The 18465-nt window shown below is 36.4% G+C and overlaps 1 long non-coding RNA gene across 50 annotated transcripts in view; it reads left to right on the top strand.

Moving 5' to 3' along the window:
* The window catches only part of LOC130733112 (uncharacterized), a 29064-nt gene extending 10599 nt beyond the window's left edge, over positions 1–18465 (top strand). For 5 of the 50 annotated variants that reach the window (XR_009017338.1, XR_009017333.1, XR_009017335.1 and 2 more), the window contains 52 exons: positions 614–827; positions 1921–2128; positions 2234–2378; positions 2476–2976; positions 3058–3215; positions 3480–3563; positions 3670–3727; positions 3900–3953; positions 4035–4088; positions 4170–4412; positions 4509–5255; positions 5362–5419; positions 5592–5645; positions 5727–5827; positions 5910–5969; positions 6066–6198; positions 6316–6380; positions 6459–6965; positions 7072–7129; positions 7302–7355; positions 7437–7673; positions 7770–7902; positions 8020–8276; positions 8358–8515; positions 8762–8863; positions 8970–9027; positions 9200–9253; positions 9335–9571; positions 9668–9800; positions 9918–10174; positions 10256–10413; positions 10660–10761; positions 10868–10925; positions 11098–11151; positions 11233–11475; positions 11572–11704; positions 11822–12078; positions 12160–12665; positions 12772–12829; positions 13002–13055; positions 13146–13190; positions 13273–13516; positions 13613–13744; positions 13863–14119; positions 14201–14688; positions 14812–14869; positions 15358–15417; positions 15866–15963; positions 16069–17312; positions 17430–17549; positions 17640–18064; positions 18168–18465. This is a non-coding gene — a long non-coding RNA (uncharacterized LOC130733112). Of the gene's footprint in view, positions 1–613; positions 828–1920; positions 2129–2233; positions 2379–2475; positions 2977–3057; positions 3216–3479; positions 3564–3669; positions 3728–3899; positions 3954–4034; positions 4089–4169; positions 4413–4508; positions 5256–5361; positions 5420–5591; positions 5646–5726; positions 5828–5909; positions 5970–6065; positions 6199–6315; positions 6381–6458; positions 6966–7047; positions 7130–7301; positions 7356–7436; positions 7674–7769; positions 7903–8019; positions 8277–8357; positions 8516–8757; positions 8864–8945; positions 9028–9199; positions 9254–9334; positions 9572–9667; positions 9801–9917; positions 10175–10255; positions 10414–10655; positions 10762–10843; positions 10926–11097; positions 11152–11227; positions 11476–11571; positions 11705–11821; positions 12079–12159; positions 12666–12747; positions 12830–13001; positions 13056–13145; positions 13191–13272; positions 13517–13612; positions 13745–13862; positions 14120–14200; positions 14689–14811; positions 14870–15357; positions 15418–15865; positions 15979–16068; positions 17313–17429; positions 17580–17639; positions 18065–18167 lie in introns of all 50 variants that reach the window. The other 45 variants (XR_009017342.1, XR_009017340.1, XR_009017348.1 and 42 more) reach the window with 45 other exon arrangements.

Below are 18465 nucleotides of genomic sequence, written 5' to 3'. Positions count from 1 at the left end.
ACATAAGAGTTTCATAGTGCAAAATAAAATGTTCCAGATAGACTGGGAGCTGTGGATCATGATCAGTTATTGGAACCAATTGATAGGCCCAAGGTGTTTAGGGTAAATGTGAGAAAGAGTAAGAACAAAGGGGCAAAAGAGGAATTGAATGCATGAGTAAGTTGGATCCGAGTGTGGGTAAATCTTTGTGGAGAATGTTATAAGTGTGGGGAAATAGTTGTGGAGAATGTTCAGGTAGTCTGTATTCCGTTAGAGAGAAAAATTCTAGTAGCCATTGGAACTTCTGTAGAAGCCCGAGGCTGTTGTTGGTTTCTAAATGCTGTTTTGCTTGTTATGGTGAGAAATAGTTAATTTTTTTTCTCTAGATTCTGTAAATGTCCTATTTAGAGTTGATGTGTGTGCATCTTACATAATATAGGCTCTAGTTGGTTTCTATTTGATGATTTACTTGTTGTAGTGAGAAATACTTAAATTTTCTTTCTCTAGAAAATAAGTGAGTGTGCACCTTGCATACTATTTCCTTAGTATTTTGCATCTTTTCTGAAGTGTTATCCTGCATTCCTTTTAATTTTAGCATGCATTGATTTGTTTTTGTTTCGTGTTGTGTTTGTAGGTGAGTTTTGGTCCTAAAATCGGGAAGAATTGAAGAAATATGTTAGAAAAGATTTCCGCTAGCTTTTGGAAATAAGTTAGCGAAATTTAGACCAAATCAGAAAATTCCACAACCTAGAAGTGGAGCAAGCTCAACAATGCACCATATTAGATGACATGATAGCTGCACAACTAACACCTTTCTCAAGGCCATTATCCACCACCAAGTTGATTTTGTGAGTTCTATCCTTTTTCTCCTCTTTAACATTTAAGCATGGGGAGTTCGAGCTGCATTAGTATGTTTTATTTTTAGTGTTATTTGTTTGCATGCACATATTTTTGCATTATGTTTTCATTATAGAATGTTATGCTTATCATATTCATTCTCATGATTTATCTGTCTTAGCCTAATCTCTTTAGGAAATTTTAGGGTTAATACTTCAGGGACCTAATTTGTTTGTTTAATTTAACTTAATTACATACAAACTTATTATTAAGCTATTAGTTTACGATTGACCTATTAATTTAAAACCGTAATATAGATTTAGATAGCACAACATAAAAAGACAAATATGTCTAATGGGGCTGTGGATCAAGATCGGCAAAAGAGGGATTGAATGCATGTGTATGTTAGGAGGGCAGGCTATGTGTTTAGAATGTGAAGAGCAAGTGAGAGAGAGTGAGAGTTTTAGAGAAATGATAACTGTGTATTATTCAACCTAACAGAGAGAGATTACAAATACAGTATTTATAGATACAAATCCAGTATTTATAGATACTAGCAATGGGAGAAGATATTTTCTGGTGCTTTTCCAAATTTTGTAGAATATGTGATAAAGTATATTAAGAGTCATGACTAGGTTAGTGATAGGATGAACAGTGTGCATGAACAGTGCGCATGAACAGTAGCAGTTAGATTGTAGTTAGGAAGTTATTATTTAATTATTAGTTGGGTAGTTTTATTATTAGAGAAGTTAGTAACTGTTATAGTTTGAATTTAAATTAGATAGTAGCAGTTATCAGCAGATAGCAGTAGTTATATATTAGGAGTTGGATCTGAACAAAGGGGATTCAGAAAATTCAGTGGTTGTCTAGGGAGAGGCTGGACTCTCGAAAATTCCAGAATTAGGAGAGACTGGCTCTCTAAAACCAGTGCTTGTATAGTCATTCTATAATATAATTCTGTTCCTATCAGTTAGGATGGCAACGTAGGTGTTTCACACTACTCTCTTCTCAGCTGTTCCTATCAGTTTGTCATCTTCAAAATTCTATCCCTCCCTCCTCTTGTCTCTTTTTAAGTTAAGTTTTGTTGAAATGTCTTTTTCTCAGGTTTCAGACTATGGATTTTTGATGGTCAAGGAAAGCCGTAAAGGGAATTAAATTCTATGTGTCCTATCCCTTTCTATTTATCAACTAATTATGTGTAATGCATTTTCTAATTCTCTTTTATGCTATTTGTGCAGTCACCTTGCTTCTATGACCCATGCAAACGACAACCAGTTTTTGAGACTCTTCATCATGGTTTCATCCACATCTGGTAGTCTTTTACCCAGTTCGAGTTCTTTTGTTTACTTTTTCTTCATGAGTCCATATCGTACATTGTTTGCATTTTAATTTTGAATCTTTATTTTTTGTATTGTAGAGTTGCTATTACATTCCTCCATGCTTTCATGTCCGAAGCAGTAGGAAGTACTTCTACCAGGTTGTGTTAATAATGGTTTTTTTGCAGTGAAGACTCTTCCTTCGTAATTATCACACAGCAACAGTTGAAAGAACTCCGCTTTAAGGTTTGCGTTCTATCATAGCTTTTTGAACCTGTTCCCCTACTTCCTGTATAATTGTAAAGAAATTGTAATTGTCAATTTTTTTCTACTTGAACTACAGAAGGCACTAGATGAGCAATGGCACTAGATGAGCAATGGGGAAATTTACCAACAACGAGGCACACGTTATTTTTGTGGTGTTTTGCCTAATCTGAGGCACATGTGATTTACTTTTTAATCTTTATTATTATGTCCTTCCCTCTCTTCTCTTCGGTTTTTTGCATTTGTAATCTTTATTATTATGTCCTTCCCTCTCTCTGTTGTCTTTCTTGGTCTTGAGGTTTGTTGAAATATCGCTCTCAGGTTTCACATGATTCATCGTCGTAGAGGGAACCGAGGAAGTTGATAGCGGTGATGGTGTCCGAAACAATTTATTATGCTCATGTCAGGGAAATGAGTGTGCTATATGCTAAGGATAAGAAACTTAGGGAGCATTTACATTATAATTAGCACTTGACATTAAACGCTTTTCACTATCTATTACTCACCAGTTTATATTTTTCCACATAGATCTCATTTGCAACTGATGATGTAATCAGCCTTATCCCAGAAGGTTTTATCGGTATGCATCCTTGCCATGTACCTGTTATTTACTAATTTCGTTTACTGCATTTTCTCATTATTCTTTATGCTGTTAGTGCAGTAAATTTGCTTCTAGAATCAATGCAAGAGACCAACAACTTCAGAGGCCATTTACCATGGTTTCTTCCAGGTGTGGTGGTCTTTTAAGTAGTTCGAGTTGTTGTGCATCTTTCAGCATTAGTTGGAGTTGCAATAGATGATGCAATCATCTTCCTCACAGTAAGTTCTTCTAGTATATTGCTATGGTCAATAGATGTTTTGGTTAATTTTTTTGAGTAATTAAAGCATTTTGTATGTAACTTGTGAACCTAGGCGCAACTTACATGCCAAATGCTTTAATTATCTATTAAAACACTGGAGTTTTTTATTCTCGTCTCTGTGTTTTATTTTTGTCGCCCTATGTGGTTATATTTAATTTTGTGTTTGATATTCATTCATACATACTATGAGATGCCAACAAGACATAGTTTCCTTCCACTTTAGATCGAATCTACTATAATGTACTTTTTTGAGGCACATGCAATGAAGTTCTTAAGCGACATTGACCAGGTCATAAAGACAACAAAGGTGCAGCTCGCCACTATCTTTCTTTATTTTAAGCGTTATAATCTTTTTGATCCTATCCCACTGTCTCTTTTAATTTTTGTAGAAAAATATTTCTTTCATGTTGCAGATGTTGGATATTTCTTGGCTTAGTTGGGAATTGGGTCAGGGAAACAAACCACAATCAGGTACGAATTTATACACGCTTCTTCACTATTTGACATAAACCAAAGAAAAGAGCAGGGAAATGAGTGCCCTATATGCTAAGGATGAGAAACTTAGGCATCATTTACTTTATAATTAGCACATCCCATTATATGCCTTTCACTATCTACTACTCACCGGTTTACATTTTCCCAGAGATCTCAGTTGCAACTAGTGATGTAATCCGGCTTATCACAGAAGCTTTTATCGGTATGTAATCCGACTTTATAATCAACACCTCCCATTATACGCCTTTCACTATCTACTACTCACCGGTTTACATTTTTCCAGAGATCTCAGTTGCAACTGATGATATAATCCGGATTATCACAGAAGCTTTTATCGGTATGCATCCTTGCCATGTATCTGTTATTTACTAATTTCGTTTAGTGCATTTTCTCATTATTCTTTATGCTGTTAGTGCAGTAACTTTGCTTCTTGAATCGATGCAAGAGACGAACAACTTAAGATGCCCTTTAGCATGGTTTCTTCCAGTTGTGGTGGTCTTTTAAGTAGTTCGAGTTGTTGTGTCTACTTTTTATTCATGACCTCATATCAAGCTTTATTTTGTTTGCATTTTACTTGAGAATCATCTTTTCTTTACTGTAGTGTTTTAGTAGATAACTCCATATTTTGACACGGCAACAGTTGGAAGAACTCCGCTTTAAGGTTTGCGTTCTATCATAGCTTTTTGAACCTGTTCTCCTACTTCTTGTATAACTGTAAAGAAATTCTAATTGTGAATTTTTTCTTCTTGAACTACAGAAGGCACTAGATGAGCAGTGGGGAAATTGACCAACAACGAGGCACACGATATTGCATGTTGTGTTTTGCCTAATTCTAAGGCACATGTGATTTACATTTTAAGTCCCTTGACTAGTTCAGGAAAACGACGAAGGTGTTCCTCACATCTCTCTTCTCTTCATTTTTTTGCATTTGTAATCTTTATTATTATGTCCTTCCCTCTCTCTGTTGTCTTTCTTGGTCTTGAGGTTTGTTGAAATATCGCTCTCAGGTTTCACACGATTCATCGTCGTAGAGGGAACCGAGGAAGTTGATAGCGGTATAGTTATGATTTAATCTTCTAGAGGATAAGTCTCGATTTGTGCGAAGTGTTAGGGATTTCAGTAAGTGTAAATAGGTTTGAGTGAGGGAAGTTTTGAGGAAGAAGACGGTAAAAATGGATTGTTAGATATTAAGAGGAGGATTATCTTATAAGTTGTTGATAAATTGATGTTGAAGGGGGATAAGATTAGTGAAGGACAAGGAATAAGGACATAAGTCGAGTTTTAATTCGAATAGTGACTAAGTAGAAGTTTGATTTCTTGGTATTTATGTCGCCCGCTGTGGTTATATTTAACTATGTGTTTGACATTCATTCATACATACTATGCGATGCCAACAAGACAGAGTTTCCTTCCACTTTTGGTCGAATCTACTATAATGTACTTTTTTGAAGGACACACGATGAAGTTCGAAAGCGACATTGACCAGGTCATAAAGATAACAAAGGTGCAGCTCGCCACTATCTTTCTTTATTTTAAGCGTTATTATCTTTTTGATCCTATCCCACTGTCTCTTTTAATTTTTGTAGAAAAATATTTCCTTCATGTTGCAGATGTTGGATATTTCTTGCCTTAGTTGGGAATTGAGTCAGTGAAACAAACCACAATCAGGTACGAATTTATACACGCTTCTTCTCTATTTGACATAAACCAAAGAAAAGAGCAGGGAAATGAGTGCCCTATATGCTAAGGATGAGAAACTTAGGCATCATTTACTTTATAATTAGCACTTCCCATTATACGCCTTTCACTATCTACTACTCACCGGTTTACATTTTTCCAGAGATCTCAGTTGCAACTGATGATGTAATCCGGCTTATCACAGAAGCTTTTATCGGTATGCATCCTTGCCATGTATCTGTTATTTACTAATTTCGTTTAGTGCATTTTCTCATTATTCTTTATGCTGTTAGTGCAGTTACTTTGCTTCTTGAATCGATGCAAAAGACGAACAACTTAAGATGCCCTTGACCATGGTTTCTTCAAGTTGTGGTGGTCTTTTAAGTAGTTTGAGTTGTTGTGTGTACTTTTTATCCATGACCTCATATCAAGCTTTATTTTGTTTGCATTTTACTTGAGAATCATCTTTTCTTTATTGTAGTGTTTTAGTAGATAACTCCATATTTTCACACGGCAACAGTTGGAAGAATTCCGCTTTAAGGTTTGCGTTCTATCATAGCTTTTTGAACCTGTTCCCCTACTTCCTGTATTACTGTAAAGAAATTCTAATTGTGAATTTTTTCTTCTTGAACTACAGAAGGCACTACATGAGCAGTGGGGAAATTGACCAACAACGAGGCACACGATATTGCATGTTGTGTTTTGCCTAATTCTGAGGCACATGTGATTTACTTTTTGAGTACCTTGACTAGTTGAGGAAAACGACGAAGGTGTTCCTCACATCTCTCTTCTCTTCATTTTTTTGCATTTGTAATCCTTATAATTATGTCCTTCCCTCTCTCTGTTGTCTTTCTTGGTCTTGAGGTTTGTTGAAATATCGCTCTCAGATTTCACACTATTCATCATCGTAGAGGGAACCGAGGAGCGGGCCTTATCCCAAAAGGTTTTATCGGTATGCATCCTTGCCATGTACCTGTTATTTACTAATTTCGATTAGTGCATTTTCTCATTATTCCTTATGCTGTTACAGCAGTAAATTTGCTTCTAGAATTAATGCAAGAGACCAACAACTTCAGAGGCCCTTTACCATGGTGTCTTCCAGGTGTGGTGGTCTTTTAAGTAGTTCGAGTCGTTGTGCATCTTTCAGCTTTAGTTGGAGTTACAATAGATGATTCAATCAGCTTCCTCACAGTAAGTTCTTCTAGTATATTGCTATGGCCAATAGATGTTTTGGTTAATATTTTTGAGTGATTAAAGCATTTTGTATGTAACTTGTGAACCTAGGCGCAACTTACATGCCAAATGCTTTAATTATCTATTAAAACACTGGAGTTTTTTATTCTCGTCCGTGTTTTACTTATGTCGCCCTATGTGGTTATATTTAATTATGTGTTTGATATTCATTCATACATACTATGCGATGCCAACAAGGCAGAGTTTCCTTCCACTTTTGGTCGAATCTACTATAATGTACTTTTTTGAAGCATGCACGATGAAGTTCTAAAGCGACATTGACCAGGTCATAAAGACAACAAAGGTGCAGCTCGCCACTATCTTTCTTTATTTTAAGCGTTATAATCTTTTTGATCCGATCCCACTGTCTCTTTTAATTTTTGTAGAAAAATATTTCTTTCATGTTGCAGATGTTGGATATTTCTTGGCTTAGTTGGGAATTGGGTCAGGGAAACAAACCACAATCAGGTACGAATTTATACACGCTTCTTCACTATTTGACATAAACCAAAGAAAAGAGCAGGGAAATGAGTGCCCTATATGCTAAGGATGAGAAACTTAGGCATCATTTACTTTATAATTAGCACATCCCATTATACGCCTTTCACTATCTACTACTCACCGGTTTACATTTTCCCAGAGATCTCAGTTGCAACTAGTGATGTAATCCGGCTTATCACAGAAGCTTTTATCGGTATGCATCCTTGTCATGTATCTGTTATTTACTAATTTCGTTTAGTGCATTTTCTCATTATTCTTTATGCTGTTAGTGCAGTAACTTTGCTTCTTGAATCGATGCAAGAGACGAACAACTTGAGATGCCCTTTACCATGGTTTCTTCCAGTTGTGGTGGTCTTTTAAGTAGTTCGAGTTGTTGTGTCTACTTTTTATTCATGACCTCATATCAAGCTTTATTTTGTTTGCATTTTACTTGAGAATCATCTTTTCTTTACTGTAGTGTTTTAGTAGATAACTTTTCACACGGCAACAGTTGGAAGAACTCCGCTTTAAGGTTTGCGTTCTATCATAGCTTTTTGAACATGTTCTCCTACTTCTTGTATAACTGTAAAGAAATTCTAATTGTGAATTTTTTCTTCTTGAACTACAGAAGGCACTAGATGAGCAGTGGGGAAATTGACCAACAACGAGGCACACGATATTGCATGTTGTGTTTTGCCTAATTCTATGGCACATGTGATTTACTTTTTAAGTACCTTGACTAGTTCAGGAAAACGACGAAGGTGTTCCTCACATCTCTCTTCTCTTCATTTTTTTGCATTTGTAATCTTTATTATTATGTCCTTCCCTCTCTCTGTTGTCTTTCTTGGTCTTGAGGTTTGTTCCAATATCGCTCTCAGGTTACACACGATTCATCGTCGTAGAGGGAACCGAGGAAGTTGATAGCGGTGATGGTGTCCGAAACAATTTATTATGCTCATGTCAGGGAAATGAGTGTGCTATGCTAAGGATAAGAAGCTTAGGCAGCATTTACATTATAATTAGCACTTGACATTATATGCTTTTCACTATCTACTACTCACCGGTTTACATTTTTCCACATAAATCTCATTTGCAACTGATGATGTAATGGGCCTTATCCCAGAAAGTTTTATCGGTATGCATCCTTGCCATGTGCCTGTTATTTACTAATTTCGTTTAGTGCATTTTCTCATTATTCCGTATGCTGTTACTGCAGTAACCTTGCTTCTAGAATCAATGCAAGAGACCAACAACTTCAGAGGCCCTTTACCATAGTTTCTTCTAGGTGTGGTGGTCTTTTAAGTAGTTCGAGTCGTTGTGCATCTTTCAGCATTCGTTGGAGTTGCAATAGATGATTCAATCAGCTTCCTCACAGTAAGTTCTTCTAGTATTTTGCTATGGTCAATAGATGTTTTGGTTAAAGTTTTTGAGTAATTAAAGCATTTTGTATGTAACTTGTGAACCTAGGCGCAACTTACATGCCAAATGCTTTAATTATCTATTAAAACACTGGAGTTTTTTATTCTCGTCTCTGTGTTTTATTTTTGTCGCCCGCTGCGGTTATATTTAACTATGTGTTTGATATTCATTCATACATACTATGCGATGCCAACAAGACAGAGTTTCCTTCCACTTTTGGTCGAATCTACTATAATGTACTTTTTTGAAGCACACACGATGAAGTTCGAAAGCGACATTGACCAGGTCATAATGATAACAAAGGTGCAGCTCGCCACTATCTTTCTTTATTTTAAGCGTTATTATCTTTTTGATCCTATCCCACTGTCTCTTTTAATTTTTGTAGAAAAATATTTCCTTCATGTTGCAGATGTTGGATATTTCTTGCCTTAGTTGGGAATTGAGTCAGTGAAACAAACCACAATCAGGTACGAATTTATACACGCTTCTTCTCTATTTGACATAAACCAAAGAAAAGAGCAGGGAAATGAGTGCCCTATATGCTAAGGATGAGAAACTTAGGCATCATTTACTTTATAATTAGCACTTCCCATTATACGCCTTTCACTATCTACTACTCACCGGTTTACATTTTTCCAGAGATCTCAGTTGCAACTGATGATGTAATCCGGCTTATCACAGAAGCTTTTATCGGTATGCATCCTTGCCATGTATCTGTTATTTACTAATTTCGTTTAGTGCATTTTCTCATTATTCTTTATGCTGTTAGTGCAGTTACTTTGCTTCTTGAATCGATGCAAAAGACGAACAACTTAAGATGCCCTTGACCATGGTTTCTTCAAGTTGTGGTGGTCTTTTAAGTAGTTTGAGTTGTTGTGTGTACTTTTTATCCATGACCTCATATCAAGCTTTATTTTGTTTGCATTTTACTTGAGAATCATCTTTTCTTTACTGTAGTGTTTTAGTAGATAACTTTTCACACGGCAACAGTTGGAAGAACTCCGCTTTAAGGTTTGCGTTCTATCATAGCTTTTTGAACATGTTCTCCTACTTCTTGTATAACTGTAAAGAAATTCTAATTGTGAATTTTTTCTTCTTGAACTACAGAAGGCACTAGATGAGCAGTGGGGAAATTGACCAACAACGAGGCACACGATATTGCATGTTGTGTTTTGCCTAATTCTATGGCACATGTGATTTACTTTTTAAGTACCTTGACTAGTTCAGGAAAACGACGAAGGTGTTCCTCACATCTCTCTTCTCTTCATTTTTTTGCATTTGTAATCTTTATTATTATGTCCTTCCCTCTCTCTGTTGTCTTTCTTGGTCTTGAGGTTTGTTCCAATATCGCTCTCAGGTTACACACGATTCATCGTCGTAGAGGGAACCGAGGAAGTTGATAGCGGTGATGGTGTCCGAAACAATTTATTATGCTCATGTCAGGGAAATGAGTGTGCTATGCTAAGGATAAGAAGCTTAGGCAGCATTTACATTATAATTAGCACTTGACATTATATGCTTTTCACTATCTACTACTCACCGGTTTACATTTTTCCACATAAATCTCATTTGCAACTGATGATGTAATGGGCCTTATCCCAGAAAGTTTTATCGGTATGCATCCTTGCCATGTGCCTGTTATTTACTAATTTCGTTTAGTGCATTTTCTCATTATTCCGTATGCTGTTACTGCAGTAACCTTGCTTCTAGAATCAATGCAAGAGACCAACAACTTCAGAGGCCCTTTACCATAGTTTCTTCTAGGTGTGGTGGTCTTTTAAGTAGTTCGAGTCGTTGTGCATCTTTCAGCATTCGTTGGAGTTGCAATAGATGATTCAATCAGCTTCCTCACAGTAAGTTCTTCTAGTATTTTGCTATGGTCAATAGATGTTTTGGTTAAAGTTTTTGAGTAATTAAAGCATTTTGTATGTAACTTGTGAACCTAGGCGCAACTTACATGCCAAATGCTTTAATTATCTATTAAAACACTGGAGTTTTTTATTCTCGTCTCTGTGTTTTATTTTTGTCGCCCGCTGCGGTTATATTTAACTATGTGTTTGATATTCATTCATACATACTATGCGATGCCAACAAGACAGAGTTTCCTTCCACTTTTGGTCGAATCTACTATAATGTACTTTTTTGAAGCACACACGATGAAGTTCGAAAGCGACATTGACCAGGTCATAATGATAACAAAGGTGCAGCTCGCCACTATCTTTCTTTATTTTAAGCGTTATTATCTTTTTGATCCTATCCCACTGTCTCTTTTAATTTTTGTAGAAAAATATTTCCTTCATGTTGCAGATGTTGGATATTTCTTGCCTTAGTTGGGAATTGAGTCAGTGAAACAAACCACAATCAGGTACGAATTTATATACGCTTCTTCTCTATTTGACATAAACCAAAGAAAAGAGCAGGGAAATGAGTGCCCTATATGCTAAGGATGAGAAACTTAGGCATCATTTACTTTATAATTAGCACTTCCCATTATACGCCTTTCACTATCTACTACTCACCGGTTTACATTTTTCCAGAGATCTCTGTTGCAACTGATGATGTAACCCGGCTTATCACAGAAGCTTTTATCGGTATGCATCCTTGCCATGTATTTGTTATTTACTAATTTCGTTTAGTGCATTTTCTCATTATTCTTTTTGCTGTTAGTGCAGTAACTTTGCTTCTTGAATCGATGCAAGAGACGAACAACTTAAGATGCCCTTGACCATGGTTTCTTCAAGTTGTGGTGGTCTTTTAAGTAGTTCGAGTTGTTGTGTCTACTTTTTATCCATGACCTCATATCAATCTTTATTTTGTTTGCATTTTACTTGAGAATCATCTTTTCTTTACTGTAGTGTTTTAGTAGATAACTTCATATTTTCACACGGCAACAGTTGGAAGAACTCCGCTTTAAGGTTTGCGTTCTATCATAGCTTTTTGAACCTGTTCCCCTACTTCCTGTATAACTGTAAAGAAATTCTAATTGTGAATTTTTTCTTCTTGAACTACAGAAGGCACTACATGAGCAGTGGGGAAATTGACCAACAACGAGGCACACGATATTGCATGTTGTGTTTTGCCTAATTCTGAGGCACATGTGATTTACTTTTTAATTACCTTGACTAGTTCAGGAAAACAACGAAGGTGTTCCTCACATCTCTCTTCTCTTCATTTTTTTGCATTTGTAACTTTTATTATTATGTCCTTCCCTCTCTCTGTTGTCTTTCTTGGTCTTGAGGTTTGTTGATATATCGCTCTCAGGTTTCACACGATTCATCGTCGTAGAGGGAACCGAGGAAGTTGATAGCGGTGATGGTGTCCGAAACAATTTATTATGCTCATGTCAGGGAAATGAGTGTGCTATGCTAAGGATAAGACACTTAGGCAGCATTTACATTATAATTAGTACTTGACATTATACGCTTTTCACTATCTACTACTCACCGGTTTACATTTTTCCACATAGATCTCATTTGCAACTGATGATGTCATGGGCCTTATCCCCGAAGGTTTTATCGGTATGTATCCTTGCCATGTGCCTGTTATTTACTAATTTCGTTTAAGGCATTTTCTCATTATTCTTTATGCTGTTACTGCAGTAAATTTGCTTCTAGAATCAATGCAAGAGACCAACAACTTCAGACGCCCTTTACCATGTTTTCTTCCAGGTGTGGTGGTCTTTTAAGTAGTTCGAGTCGTTGTGCATCTTTCAGCATTCGTTGGAGTTGCAATAGATGATTCAATCAGCTTCCTCAGAGTAAGTTCTTCTAGTATATTGCTTTGGCCATTAGATGTTTTGGTTAATATTTTGAAGTAATTAAAGCATTTTGTATGTAACTTGTGAACCTAGGCACAACTTACGTGCCAAATGCTTTAATTATCTATTAAAACACTGGAGTTTTTTATTCTTGTCTCTGTGTTTTATTTATGTCGCCCGCTGTGGTTATATTTAACTATGTGTTTGATATTCATTCATACATACTATGCGATGCCAACAAGACAGAGTTTCCTTCCACTTTTGGTCGAATCTACTATAATGTACTTTTTGGAAGCACCCACGATGAAGTTCTTTAGCGACATTGACCAGGTCATAAAGAGAACAAAGGTGCAGCTCGCCACTATGTTTCTTTATTTTAAGCGTTATAATCTTTTTGATCCTACCCAACTGTCTCTTTTAATTTTTGTAGAAAAATATTTCTTTCATGATGCAGATGTTGGATATTTCTTGGCTTAGTTGGGAATTGAGTCAGTGAAACAAACCACAATCAGGTACGAATTTATACACGCTTCTTCTTCATTTGACATAAACCAAAGAAAAGAGCAGGGAAATGAGTGCCCTATATGCTAAGGATGAGAAACTTAGGCATCATTTACTTTATAATTAGCACTTCCTTTTAGACGCCTTTCACTATCTACTACTCACCGGTTTACATTTTTCCAGAGATGTCAGCTGCAACTGATGATGTAATCCGACTTATCACAGAAGCTTTTATCGGTATGTAATCCGACTTTATAATTAGCACTTCCCATTATACGCCTTTCACTATCTACTACTCACCGGTTTACATTTTTCCTGACATCTCAGTTGCAACTGATGATGTAATCCGGCTTATCTCAGAAGCTTTTATCGGTATGCATCCTTGCCATGTATATGTTATTTACTAATTTCATTTAGTGTCTATTTCTCATTATTCTTTATGCTGTTTGTGCAGTAACTTTGCTTTCTTGAATCAATGCAAGAGACGAACAACTTAAGAGGCCCTTTACCATGGTTTCTTCCAGTTGTGGTGGTCTTTTAAGTAGTTTGAGTTGTTGTGTCTAGTTTTTATTCATGACCTCATATCAAGCTTTATTTTGTTTGCATTTTACTTGAGAATCATCTTTTCTTTACTGTAGTGTTTTAGTAGATAACTCCATATTTTCACACGGCAACAGTTGGAAGAACTCCGCTTTAAGGTTTGCGTTCTATCATAGCTTTTTGAACCTGTTCACCTACTTCCTGTATAACTGTAAAGAAATTCTAATTGTGAATTTTTTCTTCTTGAACTACAGAAGGCACTAGATGAGCAGTGGGGCAATTGACCAACAACGAGGCACACGATATTTTTGTGGTGTTTTGCCTAATTCTGAGGCACATGTGATTTACATTTTAAGTACCTTGACTAGTTCAGGAAAACGACGAAGGTGTTCCTCACATCTCTCTTCTCTTCATTTTTTTTGCATTTGTAATTTTTATTATTATGTCCTTCCCTCTCTCTGTTGTCTTTCTTGGTCTTGAGGTTTGTTGAAATATCGCTCTCAGGTTTCCCACGATTCATCGTCGTAGAGGGAACCGAGGAAGTTGATAGCGGTGATGGTGTCCGAAACAATTTATTATGCTCATGTCAGGGAAATGAGTGTGCTATGCTAAGGATAAGAAGCTTAGGCAGCATTTACATTATAATTAGCACTTGACATTATATGCTTTTCACTATCTACTACTCACCGGCTTACATTTTTCCACATACATCTCATTTGCAACTGATGATGTAATGGGCCTTATCCCAGAAGGTTTTATCGGTATGTATCCTTGCCATGTGCCTGTTATTTACTAATTTCGTTTAGTGCATTTTCTCATTATTCCTTATGCTGTTACTGCAGTAAATTTGCTTCTAGAATCAATGCAAGAGACCTACAACTTCAGACGCCCTTTACCATGTTTTCTTCCAGGTGTGGTGGTCTTTTAAGTAGTTCGAGTCGTTGTGCATCTTTCAGCATTAGTTGGAGTTGCAATAGATGATTCAATCAGCTTCCTCACAGTAAGTTCTTCTAGTATATTGCTATGGCCAATAGATGTTTTGGTTAATATTTTTGAGTAATTAAAGCATTTTGTATGTAACTTGTGAACCTAGGCGCAACTTACATGCCAAATGCTTTAATTATCTATTAAAACATTGGAGTTTTTTATTCTCATCTCTGTGTTTTATTTATGTCGCCCGCTGAGGTTATATTTAATTATGTGTTTGATATTCATTCATACATACTATGCGATGCCAACAAGACACAGTTTCCTTCCACTTTTGGTCGAATCTACTATAATGTACTTTTTTGAGGCACACGCGATGAAGTTCTTAAGCGACATTGACCAGGTCATAAGACAACAAAGGGGCAGCTCGCCACTATCTTTCTTTATTTTAAGCGTTATTATCTTTTTGATCCTATCCCACTGTCTGTTTTAATTTTTGTAGAAAAATATTTTTTTCATGATGCAGACGCTGGATATTTCTTGGCTTAGTTGGGAATTGAGTCAGTGAAACAAACCACAATCAGGTACAAATTTATCCACGCTTCTTCTCTATTTGATATAAACCAAAGAAAAGAGTAAGGGAGTGCCCTATATGCTAAGGATGAGAAACTTAGGCATCATTTACTTTATAATTAGCACTTCACATTATACGCCTTACTAACTATTGCACACCGGTTTACCTACTTCCTCATAGATCTCATTTGCAACTGATGATGTAATCCGGCTTATCACAGAAGGTTTTATCGATATGTATCCTAGTCATGTACCTGTTATCTACTTATTACGTTAAGTGCATTCAATCATTATCCTGTATGTTGTTAGTGTAGTAAATTTTCTTGTAGAATCAATGCAAGAGACGAACAACTTAAGAGTCCCCTTTACCATGGTTTCTTCTAGTTGTTGTGGTCTTTTAAGTAGTTCGAGTTGTTGTGTCTACTTTTTATTCATGACCTCATATCAAGCTTTTATTTTTTTTGCATTTTACTTGAGAATCATCTTTTCTTTACTGTAGTGTTTTAGTAGATAACTCCATATTTTCACACGGCAACAGTTGGAAGAACTCCGCTTTAAGGTTTGCGTTCTATCATAGCTTTTTGCGTTCTATCATAGCTTTTCGAACCTGTTCCCCTATCATGTTTTCTTTACTGTAGTATTTTATTAGATAACTCCATATCTTTGCACCATAACAGTTGGAAGAACTCTGCATTAAGATTTGCGTTCTTTCTTAGTTTTTTAGTAGTTCCCCTGTTTCCTGTATGATTGTAAAGAAATTGTTTTCTACTTGAACTAGAGAAGGCACAAGATCAGGAATGGGACTAGATATTTTCTGGTGCTTTTCCAAATTTTGTAGAGTATGTGATAAAATATATTAAGAGTCATGACTAGGTTAAGATGGCGACAGAGGTGTTTCGCACTACTATCTTCTCAGCTCATTAAAGCATTAGTCATCTTCCAAATTCTATCCCTCCCTCCTCTTGTCTCTTTTTAACTTAAAGTTTGTTGAAATGTCTTTTACTCAGGTTTCAGACAATGGATTTGTGCAGTCACCTTGCTTCTATGACCAATGCAAACGACAACCAGTTTTTGAGACCCTTCATCATGGTTTCATCCAGATGTGGTAGTCTTTTACCCAGTACGAGTTCTTTTGTTTTCTTTTTCTTCATGAGTCCATATCGTACATTGTTTGCATTTTAATTTTGAATCTTTATTTTTTGTATTGTAGAGTTGCTACATTCCTCCATGCTTTCATGTCCGAAGCAGTAGGAAGTACTCTTCTACCAGGTTGTGTTAATTATGGTTTTTTTTTGCAGTGAAGACTCTTCCTTCGTAATTATAATAAAATAGCAATTGTACTTTTTTATGCTAGAACTAGTGGGGGCTTAAGACCAACAAGGAGGCACGTGTGATTTACTTTTTAAGTACCTTGACTAGTTTGATAAAACGAAGCAGGTGATCCTCACCACTCTCAGGAAGACCATCGAAAATGGCTTCCAGATGCTCGTGGTGACTGACAGGATCGCCGATTGAAATCAAAGCATTGACAATGGTCTTGATACGCTGGAGTTATTCACTGAAAGTCTTCGAACCTTTGTTGATGGCTCGCAACTCAGTGCGAAGCTGCATCGACTGCGCATGGAAGAACTCAAGAATTTGCTGCCAAACTTCCCATGACTGCTTGCAATTGACCACAGTAGGAAGAACAGAGTCGGAAAGTGATGAAAGAAACCAAGTAAACAACGCTTAATCTTGCTGACTCCAATCAGTGTAAGCAGGATTCTCAGACGCACTCACTCGATCTTCTTCTGAGAGAAAACGAGGAGGAATCTCTGGATCAAACAAGAAACTCTGCAATCGATGAGAACGAACAACGCCTTCAACGATTTGGCGCCAGGAACGAAAGTTTGTATCATCGAGTTTGATCAAGATTTTGTGTGCTAAGCTATTGGAAACACTGTTTTGTGCTCCTGAATTTGCTGAATTTGCTGGAATTTCAGCCATGGCGGAAGAAAAGGAAGAAATCAAGGACCTAGAAGAAGAAGAAATCAAGGACCTAACCGTGCTCTTGATACCATGTTGAGAACCTAAACTGATTGTGAAAATTGAACTGAAAATATTATCCATTCAAAGGTGAAGATTACAAGAGTGAATCTCAGTATTTATACAGTGAGTGTAGCAAGCTAACTGAACTAACTATAGTTGACGGTTAGGCTAACCATAGTTAGCAACTAACCGTAACTGACTTATAACAAACTCAACAGACTAACAAACTTAACCAGCTTGTAACTAACAGATACAATGTATTCAACAAAGCATAATTGCTTTATACTCTAATAATCTTCCTTCGTAATTATAAGAAAATAGTAATTGTACTTTTTTATGCTAGAACTAGTGGGGGCACAAGACCAATATGGAGGCACATGTGATTTACTTTTTAAGTACCTTGACTAGTTTGAGAAAACGAAGCAGGTGGTCCTCATCCCTCTCTTCTCTTTGTTTTTCAGCATTAGTAATCTTCATTATTATATCTTTCCATCTCTCTCTTGTCGGTCTTGGTCTTGAGGTTTGTTGAAATATCGCTCTCAGGTTTCACACAGTGACGATTCTTCGTCATAGAGAGAAACGTGGAAGTTGATAGCAATGATGGGTTCCGAAACAAGTTATCATGGTAATGTCTTTGACTTGAAGAAAAGAGGAAACATGGAAGTGAGTGTCTTTTATACTCGTCATAACCAGGTAACAAATTATTGACATTCTACTTAGGATTTGACGTTATTTTGCCTTTACTTTCTATAGCTTGTTGGTGTGCTTCCTTTAGCAATAATTGGATTTTCGATAGATGATGCACTCGGCCTAGTCACAGTAAGTTATTCTGGTATATAGCTATGGTCAATAGGTATTTTGGTTAATTGTTTTGAGTAATTAAAGCATTTTGTATGTAACTGGTGAACCTAGGCGCAACTTACACGCAAAATGCTTTAGTTATCTATTAAAACACTGGAGTTTTTACTTGTGATTGTGTTTTGTTTATGATTTTTCATTCATGTCGCCCTCTGTGGTTATATTCCAATATGTATTTGATATTCATTCATATATAATACGAGATGCCAACAAGACAGAAAGACCTTCCATTTCCGGTTGAATCCACTATTATGTACTAGTTTGAGGAGCACGCGATGAAGTTCTGAAGAGACATTGACCAGATCATAAAGACAACAAAGGTGCAGCTCGCCACAATCTTTCTTAATTTTAAGCGTCGGTGTCTTTTTAATTCTATCCCACTGTCTCACTTAATTTTTGTTGAATTTTTTTTTCATGATGCAGACGTTAAAAATCATGACTAGGTTAGGATGGCGACGGAGGTGTTTCGCACTACTCTCTTCTCACCTGTTTAAAGCATTTGTGTTGGGTACTTGGAGTTAGTTGGTTAGTTAAGAGTTAGCCTATAATTAAGGGAGTGTGAAGAGGGTTTAGGTATCTTTTGGATCATTTAGGAAATTGGGACTTGGAAGAGAGTAGAGCCTTTCCAATGCCCTACAACTTTGTGCATCCTCTCTAATTCCTATTTGGGAATTAGGGTTCATATTCCATAATATCACAATTTCCACCTTCTTCTTGGCTA

The sequence above is a fragment of the Lotus japonicus genome, chromosome 1 (assembly GCF_012489685.1).
Source record: "Lotus japonicus ecotype B-129 chromosome 1, LjGifu_v1.2".
Classification (NCBI taxonomy): Eukaryota; Viridiplantae; Streptophyta; class Magnoliopsida; order Fabales; family Fabaceae; genus Lotus; species Lotus japonicus.
The sequence above is the reverse complement of the archived record's forward strand: the minus strand, read 5'-3'. Positions and strand labels throughout refer to the sequence as shown.